Here is a 25,611-nt window from a genome sequence, read left to right on the forward strand (position 1 = left end):
CGAAAACTTTTACAATATTTTTTTTTTGGAAATTGCTGCTTATTTCAAATACCGTTAAATATTATAAACATTACGTAATCCAAAAAATATGCGTCACTGGAGAACTAAAAATAAACGTTGTAAATTTGGCAATATGGCTCCATCTTGTGGCCATCAAGAGATGGTATAAAACAATAAGCTCATAAAAGTTAACCAATTAACCAATTAAATGGGACCAATTATAAATTAAATGCCATAAATCATTTGGTGGTAATATTGCCTGAATTGCATGCAACTTGCATTATTGAAAATGGTGGATATGTGGGATTTTTAATATAAAATCATTAATTTTATTTTTGAAAAGTGTTATTTGCCTCGGAATTGATAGAAGTCAATAATAAATTCAAAACGCAGTCCAATGTTAACATATATCGTTGGATTCGTCTTTTTAAGGGCTATCCGAAAATGCAAAAATATACAGGGTGTTTGCTTAAAAAAATATATAAAAACATCGCAACACCGCGTATTTGATGAAAATATATCAATTTTGAATATTGTGTGAGAGTAAGTAGTATTTTCCAAAATATGTTACACAGAAAAATGTTGTCAAAGTTAATATGCAACGTAACAACAAGCTTTCCAACATAACCTGAATGCCTAAGATGAGACTGATATTATAGATATTTAAAACACTCATACATTTAGACATACATTTAAACCGACTGACTACCCTGTACGTGCTTAGATAAATAAGTCCATTTTGAAATAATACTCCTCAATAAAGAATACACTACTATTTTTGGATCAATAAATTATTCTCAAAATTATGCAATACATTTTTTCAAAACATTTGAAATATTTAAATATTTTTATTTTTAATTTCCAAGTATTGTATTTGCTTTTTCCAAATTTTTTTATGAAGTTAGAATATTATAAATTTTATAATGAGACAATGAGAATACCTTCCATTTGTATATATGAGCAAGAGAAAGACAACAAACTCCCGCGACCTTGTACAGTGCGATCATGATTATCAGTTTGCGTGTTTGCCTAGATGTAAACTCATGGCAACAGCGCGGTTGAGCCGTAAGGCTTACGGTACGGGTCGATTTCAAAATACGAGTGAAATTTTGCAGGCGTTGCGTCACAGTTAAAAACGCCAAATAAGCGCAAGGAGCAGTAGTAAGCATGTCCGAATTTGTAACAAGGCCGTTCGCTGTCTGCGGTGTGTATGACCTTTCCCAACCTGCCAATTTGGTAGACATTCACTCCTTTTTCCCTTTCTCGCCGCTGTCGCCCGGACTTTCGGTACGTATGCACATTTGACGAGAAAAAAATTGTACCAGACTGGTCAATCCCATCGGCTTTTATTGTCGTGGCGATTTTCAAACATGGCGGATTTGCGTCGACATTTGAAAATAACTTTTGCGAAAATTTGCAAGATTTAAAAATTTTATTCAAAATATCCTTTATTAATTCGAATGGTCCACATTTTCCAAAGGTCCCTTTAAGTCCCATAGAAGCTAGAAACGTTTTCGTAGAAAGGATTTGAGTATATATATATATATATATATATATATATATATATATATATATATATATATATATATATATATATATATATATATATATATATATATATATATATATATATATATATATATATATATATATATATATATATATATATATATATATATATATATATATATATATATATATATATATATATATATATATATATATATATATATATATATATATATATGATGACACTATATTCCGGGATATCATCCGTTCGCTCGTTGAACTCCGACTGGAATCCTGCATCCGACTGGAATCCTGCAAATCTTGCATCCGACTGGAATCCTGCAGACGTTTCGCCAAAATCTCACTTGGCATCTTCAATGCTCGCGCTCCGAAAACACTTCAAACACTGGAGCGCGAGCATTGAAGATGCCAAGTGAGATTTTGGCGAAACGTCTGCAGGATTCCAGTCGGATGCAAGATTTGCAGGATTCCAGTCGGATGCAGGATTCCAGTCGGAGTTCAACGAGCGAACGGATGATATCCCGGAATATAGTGTCATCACATTTTTCCATCCGTGAATCAATACGTGAGAATATATATATATATATATATATATATATATATATATATATATATATATATATATATATATATATATATATATATATATATGTGGTATTTTGAACGTAAAATGATTGATATTAAATTGATATATAATATGGTAATTAGTGTTGGGGCTGCAGTGGTCAATTGATCACTTCTTAATTGACTAGTGAAAAAATGTTTTAAATAACATCTCGCAATTGTAGAATTTTATCTATCATTATTTAATAGTAATATGCATTTTATAACAAATTATTATGTGTTTCTTCAAGGAATATCCGAATACGATACTTAGCGATTCGGTGAATATAATCTGTAGAGTCATTATGTTTCGTCTCTTTATCAGACGAAAATCACGCAAAATATAATTTAAAAAATGGATAATAAATGATACAAAGTCATAATGAAAATAAATTCATCTTAAACAGATTAAAAAACATGGTCACATATTTTTATTAAACCATTTTAATAGGTGTTGATCAATTTAATGGTCTTGGCCCAGTATCACAATTTTTCCAAAGAATATTTCAGGAACATTTGGTTCTTACATGCAGAGAAGACGAATTTTCCTCAAATAACTCAAACTGCCATCACTCGAAAAACTGACCCCGTGGCAGATAGACCGGCAACGATTTTCAAACGAAGCAGAACTTAGGAGCGTTAATTTTAGGTCAATAAATTAAGATTCGATAAAATTGGTACAAGCAAATTTATATTCACTAGGACAGCAAAAGCCCGAGTTCGGCTTATCTGCGAGCAAAAATGTATTTTGGAGGCGGTTTCCTTGAAAAAACCCATTCTGCAACTGCAATTGAAATACATTCTGGGATAAATATCAAATTTTAAGGCAATAAAAAGTCCAAACGGTCCCGTCGGCGAATACTCACATTATCTTATTATGATGGGAACCCAGATGGTGACTGAACCGGTACCGAGTACTGCGATCTGAAGTTGGCGAAGTTTATTTTTATGATAAAGCCTGAATTCTGACACCAAGGTTTGAGATGCACATAATACTGATCGAAGAATGTATTCGAGTACTAGGATTCGTTAGTTCATTAATTTCAAAATTGATGCATATAATGCATACAAATTTTCGATATTGTTAGTACTAGTGTTTGGGGTCGCGGGAAGTCACCATCAAAAATAATACACGTACTCACATTCATCAAAAAATTGCATGCGTTCAAAAATGTAAACAATGGATGAAAAAAAAACGCCTATTCTAACACAAAAGGAGAAACATTCTATAATATATTTTATTCATAAATAATAATAAAACTTATCCTTCATGTTGAACAAAAACAAAACTCAAGAAATTACAGAATTCAGAAATGTTTAAAAATAGAGACTAACACAAAAAGATACGAAAGATAAGAAAAGGATTACAATGAAAACAATCCAACACGAGCTAAGGTTAGTGTGGGAGCTGGTCAATTGACTAGTGAAAAAATGTTTTAAATTACATCTTGCAATTGTAGAGTGTTATCTATCTATCATTATTTATAATAATAATAATAATATCGACTCCATTTGGTTCCCAAAACGACGCGACGTCGACGTAACGTACAATATAAATAAATATAAATTTTATGGTATTTTCAATATTATTTCAATTGACCAGTCAACTGACACAAAAAAATTTCACCGGTTAATTCCACAGCCCTAATGAATTTTAAAATTTACAAAATTTTTTAATGCAAAAAGTAGCAGGTAATTTTAGAACGCTTTGCTCATTACCCTCTAGTGGCGTTATATTTTGCAATTTTCTTGTTTCCGATCATGCTGGAGTCTTTATTGGACAGGTTTGCTTCATAAAACGAATAACCGTTGCTGTTAAATATAGTGGTCGTAAGAATAGCAAAAATTGATTGATGGGATGGGATGATGGGATGATCTTCCACATTTACTCTTAAATTTCACACACCAATCTGCCTTTTTGCGCCAATTTGTTGCTCGTTTTTTTTTTTTTTTTTCAGAAAGTAGTGCAAAAATGAACCGACCTGTCAAATTGACGAATTGTCAGCGGCCATGTTGATTTTTGAACACCGCCAGGTGAAATTTGAAGTGACCGCTTATGCGCATTTTGAATGACCCGTCTCAACAATTTTTCTAAGGTTGGCTTAAAACTTCCTGTAGTTTCAGCCCCATGAGTTAATACCCAAATATTTCCCAGTATTTGCCCGTTTTTCCCAAATTTTCTTAATAATAAATGTGTCGAAGTCGCGATTTTCAAAAAGATATATTCTGGAATATGCGAAGTCCTATTATGGTTACATTTTAAAATTGTTTCGATACTATACAGGTTAACACAAAAGTGTCAATGTCAACGCACACCTTTATATTATACAATTTTTGGTTCGATCCGAATATGTATGTTTCAATAAGTTTTTTAAGGTGTTTTAAATAAATATATTAGAAGTCGACCATGATCAAAAAGATATATTTTCAATTAACAAATACAAATATTTACGAACAACATTTGCAGTGTTAAAGCGTCTCTAATACGCATTTTCTTATTATCTGCTATGGCTGGAAGTATGATTTAAACAAATCCTTTTATTCACCTTTTTTTAAAATTTAAAAGCGTTTAAAACTTTTAAGACCTTTGTGAATTTAAATCCTTAAATCATTCGAACTAGGGCTTTCCAGTTTTCTTTTTTTTTCTTTTCTAATTGAGTAAAAAAAACCTTTTTTCTACTCTCGTCTGCAAAATACCTAATTACACGCCGATCTAGCGTGCGGAAAGCGTCACTTTACTACTTCAGTTTTATTTCCCACGGATCCGAGCCACTTCGGACATTTCCGCGATTTTACCGCACGGGTTTGGGAGCAATCCGATGATTTCGGAGATATTTCCAACGCCTTGAATTTGACGATTGTCAATTCTGGCGGCCATGTCAGTGAATGTATTCGTGTTGTTGCGCAGAAAAAGTATAGTATGCAACACCTTCGGTAAACTGTTTAAGTCACTCGTTTATTAAACACTCGCTCCGCTCGTGTCATATCAACTCAGGAGTCAAATGCCGTTTACCGCGCTTGTTGCATAATATACTATTTTCAAACATACACTTATTTTGGTCGTAGAATCCACAAAGGCTATAATATACAGCGAGTGTTATTTGTAAAATTAAAAGTTTGATCATTTTAACGATTCTTGGACCTTTACAATGGGGAAGGATGTTTAAAATATTGCCATAATAGGACTTTATAATACCAACTAATAAAAAAATGATACCTTTCAAAAATTTTGTATAGTGGCCAAAATATTCCATACCGTATAACGTGAACACCTCTGTATACCACACCTCTGTGTACATGAGTACATAATTTAAAAAAAATATATGGAGTGAAACTTAGCGAGTGGTCCTGGTGCGTATAAAGTTTTCTTCAGCACAATAATGTTCCTCTAGGAACTCTACGTGTTATTTGGTGTCCAAGCCAGGGAAACCCCATATTGCGTCACGCCGAGAAAACGATTCAATAGCCCAATCTGTAGAAGTGACAGGACATAATTGCATCCAAACATCAACAATAAACTCGGCGGCGACTGCGGTCTACGGCAAAACGATTAGATTCGTTTTTTCATCTGATTGGAACTCAATTAGCTATAAACATCTTCTGACGGAGTTGAAGTGAGCTTTGGGTGCCGTCGCCACAGATAATTATTTAACGTCGTCGCTACGACTCGATAGCTCATAAACCGCGGAAAATGATGAAAAAGAATGCCGCGACATGATTACGCTGATTGAGCCAACAGTTAACGTTAATAATTAGCACTATTACACGACTACATTATTACATTGCATTTGCGAGCGGGGTGAGAAGTGTTGCGTAGATATGAATGGTTGCTATGGTAACCACGGAATCATAGCGTGCGAGATATAATTATTAATTATTATATTATATAATTATTTAACAAATTTGACACACTTCTTGACCTAATGCAAACCACATTCAAAGCATTTGGGTACTCCTCTACAATCTAAAATTAGATAATTACATAACACATTACAAGGAAAGAGTCTTTACCTAAAAATAAGACTTTTATTTATATCAACTTGGGTCCGATTCTGCTTCGATTCTTTTTTTTACTGTAGCACTGTACCAGTAAAAGAGTTTGGCTAATTTGACCATTGACGTGTGTATGGGCTATCGCTGCAATACTTTTTTAAAAAGAAACCTGCTCGATACTGACTCTTTGCTAGCAAAATTAAGAAATCTGTTTTATGCCTAGTAATAGCGATCGCTTTAATGAGATAAATACAGTTTCATTTATTATTTATTTATTACAAATTATTACAAATCTAATATGCCATGTCCTGAGCTGAAAATGTTAAAAACTAAAATTTTAGTGTTTGTTATAAGTTTTCAATAAGTATTTAGTACTATATTCAGATCTTAGATCGTAGGCAGTTCACGGTCTTATATGAATATGTTTCAATTACTATCTTTTTTTTAAATTCTAGAATGCATTTGGTAACAAGGTTTGTAAAAAACAAGCAAAATCACCAAAACTGCCAAACTGCGAATTTTCTCCATGATCACTATAATTGATTCACAATTCCATGGCAACTTACGTGAAATATACTTTTTACGAAATTTGTTTTTCTTTTGGGTTTCTAATTGTAGATAAAATATGGGTTAAAAAATGATTTTCATGATTTGTGTTTCCAACTGTAAAATAGCATATCTTGAAGGTATTACAGAGTGAACTTGTCTACATAAATGTATTGCATGAGACCTTTCATAAACTTCCTAAAATTTGAATTCTCTATGAATTCAAATATGAATTCAAATATGACTTGGAAAAAACACAACCGATTAATAATAATGGTATATAATTAGCCCGGGATCAAACGAAAATGGTTCGTTTCTGCTTAGTATTAACGAGCGGTAATAATTGTTATTCTTTCCTGTTTAATTTGAAGTTTCAACAACGCATTTCTTAATCTGATCTTCGACTGATTTTAATTACATTTCAATCACAGTGTTGCAAATGGTAATTCCATCTCTAGCGCTAAAAAAGTTGACAATTCTTACAGAAATCAGGTTTTTTTTTTGAAAATACGTCGACAACACACGTCACTAGAATTTTGCTAGATTTTGCGCTAACTAAATGGACGAACACATTCTTCTTCATTCTACTGTACTGTATTCAGAAAACCCCCCAATTGCTAACCTAACCGAAACTTCCCGTTAAGGATGACTTTTTTTATTTTCTTCTAGTTTTTCTTCTTATTTCTAATTTTCCCGAATGTGGAAATTTTGGGGTTAACAATCCGTAAGGAAGGAAAGAGACTTAGACGTTTGACACGGGACTTAAATTAAGTACTGAAAAGTAGTTTGGGGAAATATTTTATAAAATATTGTATACACGAAATACAGTTGTATGTCACAATACATGATTTAAAGTAGTAAATTTAGTACAAGTGCATGCGCAGATCGCATCTTGAAAAGGACGATGGATGTTAAAAAATGTTTTATTCTAGTTGCGGTTGATTAATTTCTTTCTGATAAATAGAAATGGAAAGAAAGAGTTGCTTTATCATACAAAAACTTTCTAAGAATGAATAAAACATCATTTGAGAAGTTGCTGAATTTGGTGGAACGTCATATAGAAAAACAAGATAAGTTTATGCGTGACTGTGTATCTGCTAGAAGCAAGTAAGTACACAATATAATTATAAACATTTCATTAGTTATCATTGCTAATAAAAATTTACCAATAAATTGTCTTAATTACAGACTTGAAACAACACTGCGCTTTCTAGCAACTGGCGAATCTTATAGATCTTTGATGTATAGTGTTCACGAATCAACCATGTCCAGATTTGTACCAGAAGTGTGTCATGCTATATATATATATATATATATATATATATATATATATATATATATATATATATTCTCACGTATTGATTCACGGATGGAAAAATATGATGACACTATATTCCGGGATATCATCCGTTCGCTCGTTGAACTCCGACTGGAATCCTGCATCCGACTGGAATCCTGCAAATCCTGCATCCGACTGGAATCCTGCAGACGTTTCGCCAAAATCTCACTTGGCATCTTCAATGCTCGCGCTCGAGTGTTCGAAGTGTTTTCGGAGCGCGAGCATTGAAGATGCCAAGTGAGATTTTGGCGAAACGTCTGCAGGATTCCAGTCGGATGCAGGATTTGCAGGATTCCAGTCGGATGCAGGATTCCAGTCGGAGTTCAACGAGCGAACGGATGATATCCCGGAATATAGTGTCATCATATATATATATATATATATATATATATATATATATATATATATATATATATATATATATATATATATATATATATATATATATATATATATATATATATATATATATATATATATATATATATATATATATATATATATATATATATATATATATATATATATATATATATATATATATATATATATATATATATATATATATATATATATATATATATATATATATATACATATATATATATATATATATATATATATATATATATATATATATATATATATATATATATATATATATATATATATATATATGTATATATCGTTCTTACAACAGAATAATATTTAAGTGTAAGTACCAATATACAGGGTGTTTCCACATTCAGTACCTAGCAATATTTTATATCTGTATAATAACAAAAAAGTGCAGATCACACATCTATTACATGGTAAAGTACCTACGTTTTCTGTTTTTGTAGACACCAGATCGAAAGGACTGGTTGCATATAGCCGAAGAATTTGACGCATTATGGCAGTTTCCTAATTGCATTGGAGCTTTAGATGAACGACATATAAAATTTGGAGCACCTATTTCGGCAGGATCGGTTCGGGTGATCACTCCATTGTTCTTTTGGCTATGGCAGATGCAAAATACAAAATACTGTAACTGTAACGTAGGAGTAAATGGAAGGACCAGTGATGGTGGAGTTTTTAGAGAAAGTGGTTTATTTAAAACCATGTCTTCAGGATATTTAGTTTTTCCACAAAATAGACCACTGCCTGGACGAGTGTTGGAAGTTCCATATGTGATTGTAGCGGACGATGCTTTCCCACTTTCCACAAGAGTTATGAAACCTTTTCCATGTCTAGGGTTAACATATCAACAAAAAATTTTTAACTACAGACTTTCTAGAGCTCGTCGAATTATATTATTTGGAATTTTAGGTAATAGATTCAGAATTCTTTTGAATCTCATTAATTTAAACACAGAAAAAGTTGAAATAATTACTTTAACATGTGTCGTTCTTCATAATTACCTGGCTCTACAGAAAACTGGAAAAATTACACAGAGATATCTCAAAATGAAATTTTAGCGAATTTATTAGAAGAGATTCCACAGCAAGGAAATAACAGAAGTGTGGTGTCTGCACAATTGATACGGGAGGAATTTAAAAATTATTTTAATAGTTCAGGGAGTGTGGAATGGCAGGATAATATGATTCGGAAACATAATATGTAAACGTTTTTATTCAATAAATGTTTTGCTTATATTAATTGCAATTTTTGTTTCCTAGCATCATGTAAAACATTGTTAATAATGTGTTGAGTATCTAAGAAGAGTTCGTCGTCCTCCTCAAGTGCTGTTAATTGCTTGATAACATATTCACCAAATGTTTCACTTTCTGAGTGGATTTTAGGTTTGTTCTGATGGGTGGCAGTTGCAGGTGCTGCAATAGCCGTACTTATGTCTTTCAATACTTTATTGGCACTTTTAATAGTCTCATCTTCAGTATTGTAACATCTTTTTCTTTTCTGCATATTGTTCGTAATTAAATTTGAAGTTAGACTTTTAACTGGATTTACCTTGGGAGTAACTGCTGTATATGTTGATTTTACAGGCTGAGAACCAATCAATTGAGGAATGTTATCAACTCTATTAATATTAATTTTTTGGGCAGACTGCGCCTCTTGAATATCTGTTGCCTCAGTCATAAACTGCAATTCCTAAAATGTGAGCACAATATTTAGTTGTACATATCACAATAATGTAAATACAGTACCTCTTCATTTAAAAGTAAATTTCTAGAGTTCTCACAAGACTCAGTTATTGCAGGACTTGTGAGCGATGTTAGCGGTGTCATAATGCTACCTACAGATTGACGTGGAATACTATGTTCAGGAACAAATTGCATCTGCTCCATAATACCATATGTTGGGTTTGTAAATCTGTACTCAAATAAATCGTGACTGTTCATAGTATATATACACCACTAAATTTAGTATAACCTTACCTCATCAGTTCCCATTCCGCTCTTTAACGAATTCACATATTTTCTGTGTTCAGATAAAAAGTTAGTACGTATGTTGTTAAACTTTGATTTGATGTCTGTTATTGATACAGATGGCCGGATACGCTTCAGTTCACGACATAATTTCATAACTACACATCAACACGCTATTTGAAAATTAACTATTTGAATTAAACCAAAGCTCGCAAAATCACAGCTAAACAAACATAACCTCATTAATAAAACAATCGGAATTAGGAAATGCGCATGTTCAGTCAATTTTATGCAAGAATTTAGGACGTGTTCTATTTTATTGTATGCAATTTGACTAAAAATGCGCGCGCAACTAATTGTATACAATTTAGGTTAAAATATTGTCCCGTGTCAAACGGTTCTTAGGTTAACTTAGTAATTATGGGCCGTGTTGACGTCTCGTAAACAATTTTAGTATAAACGGGGGATGAATTGCGCCTTCGGAAAGAAGTTCATAGACCAGTGAGTGTCACCATAGACGAAACCAACCAACTAAATCTATTCCAGTGTTTTCGAAACTGGGTAAATAATCTCATCTGTATAAATATGTGGACAACACGACTTACATAATTTATTCTAAATATAAACCCTTGGGTCGAGGCCAAGAATTATACTGTCCTAGTGTCCTAGCCTAGGTAACGTCTGTCTCTGTTCTCTATTCGATTGCTTCGGATACACTGAATACTTCAATTTAAATATATCTAAAATAAGATTTAAGAGGAAAGCAACCCTGAAAAAAATTTACTTGATTTTGTTAATTTGTATGTATACGTGACCACTGACATTGTTTCCTTTTAAAAATTCAATTGCCTTATCAAAATCTGAATAGGAACGACGATGAAAAACTTAGCGTCTACTATAAACTACACAAAATTTTTGAAAAACAAGAAGTTCCCATCGTAAAACAGACCATAACAACAAATATAACTTTTAAGCAATGCATTAATTTAGTCAAAAAATTAATAATCCTTGTTTGTTGTTTTGTTTTAAAATTTAAAAAACTAAAAAAAAAAGTTAAAAGTTAATTTTTTTCAAAATTTGGAATGGAATGGCAAAAAATGCTAATTCATATACATGGACTAGATTTATTGGGAAACATTTAAAAAATATAATTAAGGTTTTATTTATCGTAAAGTTTTTATTTTAAAATTGTTTTTGTTTTTTGTTTCAGGTTGTTGATCCGTACTCCAGTTCTCGGTAAGCGACACTTTTTTCTCGCTCAAACTATTTGCCTTCTTTTTTTTTGTCCGCCACTTTCAACGCGCGCGCATAAAAATACCTCCGCGTTTTGTATATACCCACCCGTGTTTACAAGAGGCATTAAGTGTTCCCTGAAACGACGAACCTCTATTTATATTTTCTGTAAACGCGTAGCTCGTACGATATGCATTCCGTTAACACGCATCTCTTTTTATCGGGGTTACAGGGATCGACCTTGACTGCGCCAATATCTCACCAACCTCACGAACCTAACTGTTTCCTTTTAATTAGAGTTCTTTTTCTCAACTTGAGAGAAATAAAAAAATACTTTTACGCTCTGAAATTATTTATTTTGTTGCACTTAAGAATACATTACATGTTGTCAAAAAATAAATAAAAACTCGAAACATACAAAAAAATACTGGTGCGTAAACGAACCACTGAGAAAAAACATTAAATAATGTTTTTGGAGCATATAATTTATACATAAATATACAAAAGAAAGTTCAAATTCGACAGAAAACAACTAAATGTATATTGTTTTCCAAATAGAACCTGATTTGATACAAAAAAACGCATAATATTTTATGGTGCGTGAGCGCACCACTGGTAACACCCGGGTTCATTTTTAGTAATATTTTACAAACCATGAAGTATGTTGTTACACTTATTACAAACGTGAATTGTGTGACTGTGGCAGATTCTACATCTCCTTCGGGCTTTATTAGCATAAAGGTAACCACCATTTTTTTCCAAATATCTGGCACCTGTAATTAGCAATTCCGTTGTCCTGTAAATCTACCCCACCCATATATCTATTGTATTGGGCAATTACATAAGGTTGGAGTATATTTACATCATTCCGTTTTTTTCTATTATAGCGTTTTACATGTTGGACAGGATCTACACTAGAGACAATAGAAATTTTTGATTTAGATTCATATGCTCCAATAATGCTCCAAATGATTTACAATTTTCCATTGGATATATATTTGTTCTATTTTCCCGGATAGTACCGGTGGCAAAATAACCATTATTTTTTAATTTTGATTTAAGTTTGAATGGTGAAAAAAAATTGGTGATTTACTGGCTTATCTACAACGGAAAGTAGACTCATGACAACCTCACCGCCAAGGTCAAAATGAGATTTATTTTGAGCGCCACCATATGGAGTGAATAAAATAGGTACCCATCAGATGAACAAAGGCACCAAAGCTTGAAGCCAGAACGAACTGGCTTCCCCCTTATAAACATTTGGCAGGAATGGCGGCCAAAGTAAGGTACCATTTGTTAATCTGTGGATAAGTTGAACGAAAATATGCCAAACTGAGAATTTTTTTTATTTATTACATCAAAGAAAGGTCCAATTTTTGAAAATTTATAAGTTTTGTTTATCAATTGGAATCTATTGCGGCTCATATATTTTTTATAAGATCAATTCCTTTGTCTTCATCAGTAGACCAATAATAATAAATATGTGGCAATGAATGCTAACCCGAGAACAATAAAATACCAAAAAAAATTTTTTTTGTCAACGAGAATTCATGGCGGTTATTGTCTTGAGCATATTTTACCGAAAATTTTCAAATCAAATCAATCACTTCGTCATCGAAAAACTTAAAAAATATTTCAGACGTAGTTTTTCCAGAAAGCCTTTTTAGTTCCTCACGCGGTCTAAATTCATCGGATCTAGGCGTGTGAGTTTTTGCACTTTTTTGAAAAAAAATAGAAGTTACTAAAAACGATTTCGTATTATATATTGTAGACAACGGGTACGTCAAAATGATCCAATATGGATTGATTGATGGGGAAACCTCGGAGATTATGGTATTTATTTCGCAATTTGATAGTTCGGGCATAAAACATGTTGCGTTATTTTGCATTTCGCGTGATAAATTACATCAACAAAACCGCACAACATAATAAATAAGGCTTCACCGCCTTCGTATTTTATACGAAGTTACACACACACCGCGTCATAAATTGAAATACGTTACGACCATTCTAAATTATCTATTTTAATGGTCTTACGACTTCGGGACCCTGTCTGCCCGCCTCGGACAATTATTTAGGTTAGGATTACAAAGAACATGCGAAAATAAACCCATACTCTCTCCCTTCTTCACCTCCAACTTTAACTATGTAGGTAGGAAGGTGTCATAAAGTTACAGAATAATACAGAATAAAATACTTGGACCAGCAATAGTAATTCTGTCACAAAATTGAGCTTTGCTGCGCAGTAATCAAGAAATTAACGAAATTACAAGAAATTCGATATTACTAAAAATGTTCAAATAGTTTAGTATATAAGTATTTAATACAGAAAGAATCCTTAGAACAGTAATACTAATCCAATATGAAATATATTGTCATAAAGTTGACCTTCACGGCACGAAGTTGAAGCAGTTCGAAATGAAAAAGTGATCAGTATGCATCTGAATACATCAACACAACTAACCTTATCTAATATTCGTTTAATTTTTGTTTTTTGAACTATAAAAATACCGTACGCGGAGTATTTCGAAGTCAAAAGGGAAGAATTCTTGCTCTGGTAGAACAAGGCATGTCACAAAGCCGATATGCGATATACGATCTGATGACCGCATTTTAAGAGGTAGAGGGCAACAAGCTAGACTCCGTGCTGCCAAATTTATTCCGAAATACAATTTTTTTTGGTGGAATTATTTTTGGTCCCCGTTCGACAAACTCTAACATGTCTAAGGTCACGAGCGGTGGAGGTGGTTTCACGGATTTGTTTTTAATTTATGAAAGATAACCGACCAGCAGCAAAATTTCTTTACAGTTTTAGAGTGGCCTGCTTGCTCGCCGGATTTTAGTCCTATAGAGTACTTATGGGATAATACAAAAAGAAAGATTAGAGCTCATCGAAATAATCCAGGTAACAAACAGCAATTTACGCAAGCGAGGTAATAGGCAAATGTTCCCAATCTGGAAACTAACAACCTGATACAGGGTGTGCCTCTTCGAATTCATTTTTGATTGTCTGAGAAATTATTAACACTTTTTGATAATTGTCCTATTATTAAGAAAATTGTAATAATTTCTACTTATTTTTTACTCCTCAATGACTATTGCCAAATTAAATTTAATTTCTCGAAATTACTATGTGATTGCATGTAACTTTGGTGGTATAGCGATGAGAAGTCGTGACTGGCGAATTAAAACACAAAAATATTTTTTTCTTTTTTTCTGAAAAAAAAACAGATATTTTGGGGTTTCACTTACATATTCTATACATATAATTCTGAGCACCGATTAGATTCAGTATAATTAAGTATATTCAATATTTCAAGTGTCTAATGCAAGAAGAACCCTAAAGAAAGAAGCAGGTTAGTAATGAGCCTGCTGACAATCAATATGGATCAGACCAAGACCAAAGGAACTGGAATCCTTCAGGGCGATGACAACTTTTTCAGAGTTTTGATATCCATCGGCAACACCAACACCTTTGTTTCTATTCTTCTGTTGAGTTTAAGGTTGCAATAGATCGTCTGGATGTAATCACGGACTGGAATCTAAGTCTATCCTATTTGGTATCCTAATTTGTAGAGTTCGACTCACCAGGAGTTGTTTATCTGCTTTCTTGCTCTGCTGTTTAGCTACTCTAAGAATATCGAATCTAGGGAAATTATTTCAATAACAAGGAAAACTTGTTACTTTCGAAAAATCGATCGATCGCTTTATTTTTTGTAATTTGGTAATTTTTCGATGAAATATAGGGTTTTTCAATTGTGGACAAAAATCTAAAAGACTCTGAAAATTGTTCCTTTCGCCATTAAATTATTATCCATAAACAAACTTACGTTTATAACCACTACTGCACCACAACTTTATTTAGAACACTGGACACATGTTTCGCCAGCCAAGTTGGCATCATCGGCAGATGATATAAACTATTAGCCATAAATCAAAATTCGTGAACAGTACTGAAGGCCGCATCAAGAGCTATAATTTTTGTATTTGCGGTTGTCGTCTATCGCACGCGCTTCTTGAGATATTTGAAAAAGCCTATGTGTTAGTTGCTGTATCTCGATTTCAATCTAGACGCGATGACGTCATTTACCTTTGCGGCGTACTGCATGATTTCAGATAACCTGTATTTTCTCGAAAACCATTTACTCTATTGGAAAAATTATATATGTATACCAGGGAACGTGGGAAATCTAGGACTATAACTTTTACTTCGGTCATTTTTTGAATTATGTACACGGTGTATCGATTTTGGGAAAAGAAAAGATCCTGAAAATTGTCGTTTTCGTGAGTTAATTATTAATTGAACTGAGGTGGCTTTCTCTTGATGATAATCCAGTTAACAAAATAAATAACTGAAAGTTCAAATTATATATATTCACATGACAATTGTTTCGACAACACCGTGTCTTTTTCAAATGTAATATTTACAAACTACCTGCTACTATATATACTGAAAAATGACAATAAAACCTTAATTGATGGTGTTGTTAGAATTTAAGTTTAATAATGGAGAGGTATTTAAATTTTATTGATCGTTAAGCAATACATTTGAATGGCTTCCAATAAATTTAATTTTCTACTTTTTGTGGCTGTATTTAAAATATCAAAATTGTCGTCAAAAATGTATTTTTCTGTGTCTAATGACATCTCTATAGAAGGTTTGATTGTGGGAAACACACTTAGTCCTCTGTTAGCCGAGATTTTTATGGATAATTTGGACAATCTCACACTAGAAGATCCTTTAAGTAAGTACGTGGATGATGTCTTTGCTTGCTTTGTTGGAACGGATAGACAATTGAATTCTTTTTTAAATTACTTTAACTTATTACATAATCGTATAAAATTCACTATCAAGATTGAACAGGATAACTATTAATTTTTTAGACTTATCTATTACGAAAATTCAAAACAAATTAGATTTTTCGATTTACTATAAACCTTCACACACGGACACAATCATACATACCAGTTCAAATCACCGTTAAAATGGCTGAATTTCACTCTTTCATATACAGACTTCTTAATACTCCACTCTGAACAGAAAATTACAACAAAGAACTTAAAATCATTAAACAAATTGCACTGAATAACGGTTACAATCCGTCCATTATCGATACAATTATAAATCAAAAACAAATCTAGACAACAGTAAACTTTATTTATCCGAAACCTAATACAGAACACGAACAATTTAAAACATACATACATACATACATAGGAGAACCCAGTGAAAAAGTTCCAAATATTTGTCAAAATGTGGTTTAAAAATAGCTTTCAGAACTAACAACACAATAGGAAAATTTTTAAAAAACAATAAAATGAAGTGTGCAAAATCTCAAAAATCAGGTGTCTACAGGTAGATCCTTCAAGAAACGCATTGACGGGCATAAAAGAGCGTTTAAAAACAATAGTCTAGATTCTAATTATGCTACACACTTAAACACAGAAAAAACATTTTCGACGACAAGTTTGATATTTCACATATAGCCATAAAAAGTAGAAAATTAAATTTATTGGAAGCCACGGAGATTAACAAAATGTATTGATTAATTAGATTTAAATACCTCTCCATTATTAATTTTAAATTCTCACAAAAACATTAATTATAGTTTTATTGTCATTTTTCGGTATATATCGTAGGAGGTAGTTTGTAAATATTATATTTGATAAATATACGGTGTTGTCCAATCAGTTGTCATGTGAATGAATTATATATATATATATATATATATATATATATATATATATATATATATATATATATATATATATATATATATAATTTCGTGAAAATCTGAATTTTTAGTTCTTATTTATTTTCCTTTTTTAAATCCCAATATATGATACATATTTCCGAAATGTGTTAGGGCTGTTTGAGATGTTTTATTTGTGTACCCTTGGATGATGTGATCCAAAGATGCATGTTTGGTTTGAAGAGATGTCTTTGTACGTACGATCCACGAAACGTCGAATACACCATAATCCTGCGAAATGTACGCTCGGCAATTCACAACTCCGCGACAAACAGACCGCCGCCATGATGCGAGAAAATGTGCTTTTAATTAAGAACTTTACGATTGCGCGGAGGAAACAAAAAGGCGACAAGTCGTAAACTAAACTAAACGAAACTCGACCCTGAACCGAGCATAACCATTATTGCACGGTCTTGCTCTGTTATTTTTAAGACTCTCGGTTGCAGCTAGCGACCCGCGATAATGTTACTTGGTATAGGTCGGGAACAAACATGAAGCAACGAAAGACACGCTGGAACATGCCCTCGGCAGATTTATTTATTTTGTTTATTCGTTCTTTATCAATAACTGTCTTAATTTAATTTAACAAAGACTTACAGTCGGCCAAAAAAGTCTCCGTACGCATAGTATTTTTTCAGTTTTCTTTTAGTGTCTTCTTTCACTTACATTTAATGAGAAATATATTTCAAGTAAATATGGGTAATCTCATTAAGAGTAGTAAAAATAAAAATTATTGAATGATAAAAAATAGGAAGTTTTAGAAGCAAGAAACTATGACAAATAAGTCTCCATACACTTTAATAAATCACTATTTAGAACTCTAGGTAGAACCGTTAATTATCAATATTTTACCAAGTCACTTTTAAGTCAGTGGTTTTGAAGTAAAATGCGCGCCAAAAATTGCGAAAATCCAATTGCGCTTCGAAAAATCATAGTAGATTTATGGAAAGAGAAAAAATAATTGAAGAATCACATTCGACTGTACAGTATGTAATCAATACAAATCCACCGGACCTTATAAAGTGCTCTGGTCGTCCCAGGAAGTTAACTGTACGAGAAGAGCCTTCTGTTGTGAAAAAAATTGGAATTAATTCTAAAACAAGCGCTCTAAAACATGCAGAGGAAATCAGGAAGAATTCTCAAAAAATTTTAGCACTCAAACGATTAGAAACTGCTTGCATCGAGCAGATTGTAACGGCCACGTTAGCAGAAGGGATCCATTAATTTCGGGAAATCGAGAAAAACGTTTGGAATTTGCCCCAGAACACATTAACAAAACCAGGGAGTTTTGGTAAAACGTTATCTGTAGTGACGAAACAAAAATTAATCTTTTTGGGTCAGATGGTAGGGATAAAATTTGGACGAAAAAAATACAGCTCTGAAAATCCAAAATATCTATCCTACGGAGAAGCATGGTGGAGGGATGCATGGGCTGCATGTCAGCTAATGAGACCGGCAATTTAGCTTTTATTAACGGATTCATGGACCAACAGCCTAAAGAATAATTTAAATCAAAGTGCTGAAAAACTTAACTTTGAGAGGCGTTGTTTATTCCAACAGAATAACGATCTTAAACACATTGCTACGCTTGTACGTCACTGGATGATCCATGTGCGCCAACAACTTCATACACCACCACGATCTCCGAATGTTGAGCACCTGTGAGAAGAATTAAAGCGACCAGTGAAAAAACATCAAGTTACGAGTAAAGAAGACCTCAAAAATAGGATAAGGAAAGAGTGGGCAAACATATCGTTACAAGAAAGCTTGTTTTAAGTCTTCGAAAAAGACTTAATGCCATTATTAAAGCAAATGACATTTGTACGAAACAATAGACTTTAAGAACAAGCTGCCGAGAGTTCTTTTTCCGCGATGTTATAGTATGTTAAACGAAAAAGAAAAACGTTTTTGGGCATACTATTTTATAAAAAAAAATACTGTTTTATAAAACTCTTTTTAGCGCAAAACAAATAATCCTTTTAGGTTAGGCTATGTTTAGGAACACTTAAAGAAGTTATGAAATTTAACATACCTACAATACATACATAACCTATATTTTGAAGTTTTACATTTAGACATGCTGTATGTTAAAGCTTTTTTTTAATTGCGAAGGAAATCCTTGCAGCATTTACTAGAATGTATCGTCACTGTGGATTGAACCTATCGCGACTGTTGTCGGTCACATGGGTCAGAGTTATAGGGTGAGCATTTATTTATTATTATGTAGGAGATACGTCGAAAGCTACAAGTGTTAAAGTTTCTGTGGCTACTTTTATTAGTAGTTTCAGTTTTAGTCTATTGTTTCAATTTGTATAAAAATTATATTCACATATTAAATATAAATCGTAATTCAGATTAACTAAATCGCTTGCCAATCCCGATCATCTACGAGGATATTAATGAACGCATTATTTTTCGCACTGTCAAATAGTCTATTGTTTTACAAATAAATTTTGCGCGAGACCATAGGAAATTTGAACCACGAACATGGACCTCGCAGGGCATACGACAACGTTTCCACTGATTTATGTTTGTTGCACTGTTACAAGCACGCAAGTTATTAACTGTGACTTAGTGTAATTATATGCAAATATCTGCAGAGAGTGTGGCCAATGTGTGGCCTCAAATCGCGGCATACGTATGTATTATTATACGTATACGCGATTTTCATATTTGAACGTGCGAATCGAATGAGTTTCGTTTTCATGGAAATTTTTTCGAACTAGGTAACCACGTTTGTAAGAATAGACAATCAATTCTGCACCGAGAAGAAATTATTTTCGAAACGTGCTTATATACAGTTTTCACTGCCCTCCGTTCCAAATTCAATTTAGGTACTAACCAACGCCTACACATGAGAAATAAAATGTACAGTAAACAGTATATGGTAGAGTGTTGTCGAAACATTGTGAAAGTGAGTAATGAATAAGCTGGAATTGTAATGGTATTTTATTAATCCCAAATGTTTGCTTCCAATGTTTTCGAAAATTTTATTAGCGATTCCCCAAATTTCAAAATTTTCTCGGAAGCATCATTTTGCTATGTTTCATAGTGAGATATTGTAAAGATTTTGCAAGCAATACATTAAAATTGTTACGCTATACGGTTCAACAATATGGAAACCAATATTTCACAAGATTGCTTTCGAAAAATCGTCTATGGACGGGGCAAGTTCATCGCAAGTAGCGCGAATCAGCTTTTTATTTTAAAAAGAAGGCGCGTCGCGGTTTCTTGTCCTAGAGCTCCTGCGGACCACAATGGAACTTTCGCAAAATCGATGTAATTTTATTGTGAAGACACCCTGTATAAAATGTCCTGCACATCTCGTCGAACTTCAAAGTTACCGCAAACTTCGGTAAATATTAAAATTTGTACTGGTAATTGCAATTTAAAATTGTATTTTTCCAAATATCTCGCGCCCCCCGTATTATAGACCAACCTTAATTAGATAATAAAACTATCACATCTTTAAAAGTTTTTTATTTATCGCCAATAATTCACCCACAAAAGCGGAAATTTCTAGGATCTATTAGAATTTTTTGCCCACGAACGACGTACCCTGTATATAATTCTAACAATGTTCGAAGTAGAGGCTATACAATACAAAAATTGTAGCCCTTGATACGGCCTATAACACTGTTTGAACGGATGTTTACGATCGGATCAATGGTTTTGGACTATATTCCGGGATATCATCCGTTCGCTCGTTGAACTCCGACTGGAATCCTGCAAATCCTGCATCCGACTGGAGACTGGAATCCTGCAGACGTTTCGCCAAAATCTCACTTGGCATCTTCAATGCTCGCGCTCCGAAAACACTTCGAACACTGGTTTAGGTTTTAGATAGGTTTCGAAGTGTTTTCGGAGCGCGAGCATTGAAGATGCCAAGTGAGATTTTGGCGAAACGTCTGCAGGATTCCAGTCGGAGTTCAACGAGCGAACGGATGATATCCCGGAGTATAGTGTCATCACATTTTTTGAATCAATACGTGAGAATATATATATATATATATATATATATATATATATATATATATATATATATATATATATATATATATATATATATATATATATATATATATATATATATATATATACTTAAGCGTTATTTTTTAAAGAGTCTAAATGCGAGTCCGGACTTCTACTTCTCTCCCAAGTCTCAAGTCGGTAGCTCCAAATTTAGAGTACTTATTACGTTTTTTTAATATTGCACGGAGTATCGCGAACACTCACGAATTTTAAATGATTGCCATTTTTCAATAATAGAGGGGGGATCCATTTTTCAGTTTTTTTGAATTTGCGGCGCACCCTGTATATTTTTGAAGGTAGCTCAAACTTGTTTCGACATGCACCATACAGTATGGTGAGTTAACCCACTCCAATAAAATCAAAAGTTTTTTTTATTCGCGCCACCCATTATATAAATCATATCAATTAATTCATTTTTAGGAAAATTCATACGTAGTTTTTTTTTAATTTACTGGCACCACAATGAATTTATTTACTCAGTTGTCAGGTAAAAATTTGTTCATTTTTTACTTTTTACACAATACTTCGGGATTCTTCCTGCGTCGGTTTTTGCTGAGTCGAACTTGCTAACGTTTCGGCAACTAAAAATGCAAATTTTTGTCTCTTGGTTTGGTTAGTTTAAAATAAAAAAGTTAAAAATCGTGGACTCCGCTCGTCATTGCATTTGTTTTTGTTTTCGTCTCGTGAAAAGAAAAGTCACCTATTTTGATTTACCGGAATACAACTTTTCTCTTTTTAATTTCTTCCATGAATTGAACTGCTAGGCAATTTATCGAGAAAGATAAAATTGCAATTTTTTTGAATTAATCGTATAACGATGACAGACCAACATAAATCGACAAAGCATTTTTTTTAAGCATATATTTTAGCCACAATATTAAGTTTCATATCGCACGAATTTACTCTGTATATGGATTCTCCGTTTTCTTCGTTCTTTCACATAAGCAATTCTATACGGAAAGCTGAAACTCCGACGTGAAAAGGTTTGCCCGTTTTGACAAGAAATACACCGATGGCGCTGTCCAATTTTTCGGATTGCTTGCAGCCATATTTTTCAATACCGTCCGGTTTTTTGACATTTTAGATATCACGTTCCTCTTGAATAGTCCAAATGGTCGTTATTTTCCAGCATCATCCTGCAACCAGTTAGTGTTCTTAAACTCGCATTTTATTTATTCCTATTTTATTATTTTAGATTATACAATAAAAACGATCGGAAAACTGTTATTCGAATTTTCGTTCCAACTCTTCGATCTCTTTACGTCGAATCTCAGCCCATTTTTCTTTATTTGACGGGGAATTTGCTAAAAAAATGGAAAAACGTTTAAAATGTTATATTTTCTTTTTGAATAATGCCAGCCAACCTAGCGTGTGGATATAGTATATAAATGGAAAAGCGAACAGCACTCCTAACGGAAAAAAACGTACAATGCAGTTATTTTGGTAATAAAACTTGAAAGGAAATTGTGCCAGCTTGGCCGAAAAAGTGTAGGGATATTTCATGGGCCGCGAGGGTTGTTGAGATTTCTCCAGGTAGTTTTCCATCGTCCGTTCGAACGCGTGTTTGACGTTTGAAATCTGTATTTTTGGCAACTTCATTTTAAAACTAGAAATGCAAACTTGCCCGTGCTAGAAAATCAATTTTCAGTTTTGACAACTGTCATGTGGACATTATGTGGATACTTGCTTGTCCGAGTGATAGAAACAATTAGTTGCAGTTTACGTATTTTTTTTTATTTTCTCGTGAAACCTAAATGATGCAAGCCTCCAATTTCCAAGAAGTTTTTAATAGGAATTTAATAACTATCATTTATAAGATAAAAAAATGTGTTCCGCACTAGCACAATCATTAACATTGTGAACCAGTTGTGGTCGATAGGCTGCCTTTTATTAATAAAATATTTAAATCGTAGTTTTATGTACCATTTCATGTAGTGGACTCATTCTTTCCCCTTCGTACTATGTTCCGTTTTATCAGATAGTCGTATGAAAGGAATTTACGTTGCAAACGTATTTTATATTGTTCAAAAAAATTAGAAACTGTGCGGAATATTTTATTAGATGTATTTTTTTATTTTACACAAATTAATTGAGGAAGCAATTATAACGCCGGTAACAACAAAAGGTTACACTTTACATTTGAATATTAATATTAAGGAAATACTTCGAGAAAATGTATGCTTATTATTATTTAATTCTTTGGAATGGTCCAAATTTCTTTTAAAAAGTAAAAGATATATATATATATATATATATATATATATATATATATATATATATATATATATATATATATATATATATATATATATAAAATTAAAAATATTAATATAATAACGCCAATTAACTCTACGTTAAAAACTATGCAAAAATCGATTGTGACATATTCTCATATCTCAATTAATTCTAACTAAATCTAAACAAAAAACAAATAACGAAAACGAAAAGTTCTTATTGAAAAAATCTGATAATAAAACACGCACTACCCTCTATTAGTTGCAATCTTCTCAGCTTTTTCTGAATAATCTTTTTGTTGGCAAAATAGTTGCAGTTTAACTAGTTTATGTTTTTATGAGTGTCAGTTTATGTCCATATATTCTTTTCAATATACAACTTCACAGTGTATTTTTCTCATGGATGACCTACAAGGATAACACGAAGGAAGGAAAAGCAGGTCGAAAAAGTCAGAGTTACTGACAACGAACATTACCTGAAATCACAGCTCAATTTGCTGCAACTATCTCGCTCAACAGATAAATTATCATACCTATTTTCTTTCTAATTAGCAGTCAATCATGGTAATTGCTAACTTTAAAATTCTTGCCAACAATCGGCTAACAATCTATATTCTGGTTCTCCTAACTTAATAACAATCCCAAATATCAGTTAATAATGCATTGTTAAATCGTTCCTAGTTGATAGTTTTGAAAATTTCTGGTAAACTAAAAGTAGTTTTCTAACTTTGAAAACATAACGTCACGAATTTTTATGGAAATTTTTTAGCTGCTTTAGAAAATGCAGAAAATCAGTAAATAGGTCTATTTTCAGGTTACTTCCTTTTCAACAAATATAATATGGATATACAGGGTTTTTCACTTAAAACTCCGCACGCCAATAAGTCCAAAACCAAAAGAAATATTTAATTTATGTAAAAAGTAGTCAAAGTGTGGGGTCAAGTAGATATTTCCTAAAGTTTAAAAAATTCGACGCCTGCAAAGAGCTGGGAGCTGGGCGCGACGCGTCGAAAAATATATATATATATATTTATATCTTGATTAATCTTGATTAATAAAAAATGTGATTAACGCTTATTTTTACAAGTATGCCATGAATGTTAGTTACTATGGCAACCATTGTTATCGCAGTTGTTTTAAGTGCAATTACAAACATAAGTTGTTATTGCTGTATCAAAAAATTGTCACATTTTGTCACAAGAAATATCCAAATTTGTTCGGTTAAAAAAAAACTAAGAATTATTATGTGAAAATGGTGCAATTTAGCAATGAGGAAAAAGTAGACATGTTACTGGTGTTTGGAGAATGCAGATGCAATTGTAGATAAGCAAAAAGTTTACGCACGGCGTTAAAAAATAATATGTACTTTTGTATGCGCGTATTTCCAAAGTCTCTGCAATCGAATAATTTTTCGACGCGTCGCGACGCCCAGTTCTTTGCAGGCGTCGAATTTTTTAAACTTTAGGAAATATCTACTTGACCCCACACTTTGACTAATTTTTACATAAATTAAATATTTCTTTTCGTTTTGGACTTATTGGCGTGCGGAGTTTTAAGTGAAAAACCCTGTGTAAGGGATCATTGTCATCCTTTTGAAATTCTTAAGCAGAAATTTAATAGCTTATTTCGGCTAAACAAGGAAGCCACCAGAAATGTAATAGCTGAATTACAACCATTAATGCAAACTCAACAATGAATACACAAGATTCTCCTTCAATTGCGGAAAAATATGGCTGTCAAATTCCAGGAGCAGAACATTTAAAAACTGCAGTAAGCAGAATTATTAAAGAAATCGGCTCATCTCTGGCCAAGATTTTTTGTTGTTTTCCATCAAACTTGTTTTATGTTCCTCCTTTATCCAATCTTGGAGCATATTTTGACAAATACAATCTCAGAAGAAAACAAAGAATGAAATGAAACGCGACCTATCTATGATAGGTCATGTTCAATACATTTTAGTAAAAAAAAAACGTTAAAAATAT

At 32.6% G+C, this 25,611-nt stretch overlaps 1 protein-coding gene across 3 annotated transcripts in view; it reads left to right on the forward strand.

The window, feature by feature from the left end:
• Nucleotides 1–25,611, forward strand: part of LOC132703769 (ecdysone receptor) — a 277,047-nt gene that overhangs the window by 43,576 nt on the left and 207,860 nt on the right. For all 3 annotated transcript variants that reach the window (XM_060673223.1, XM_060673220.1, XM_060673221.1), the window contains exon 3: nucleotides 11,588–11,613. The gene's annotated coding sequence lies outside the window, so the exon portion shown is untranslated. The remainder of the gene's footprint in view (nucleotides 1–11,587; nucleotides 11,614–25,611) is intronic.

This window comes from Cylas formicarius, unplaced genomic scaffold (genome assembly GCF_029955315.1).
Source record: "Cylas formicarius isolate icCylForm1 unplaced genomic scaffold, icCylForm1.1 PGA_scaffold_6__28_contigs__length_40554024, whole genome shotgun sequence".
Classification (NCBI taxonomy): Eukaryota; Metazoa; Arthropoda; class Insecta; order Coleoptera; family Brentidae; genus Cylas; species Cylas formicarius.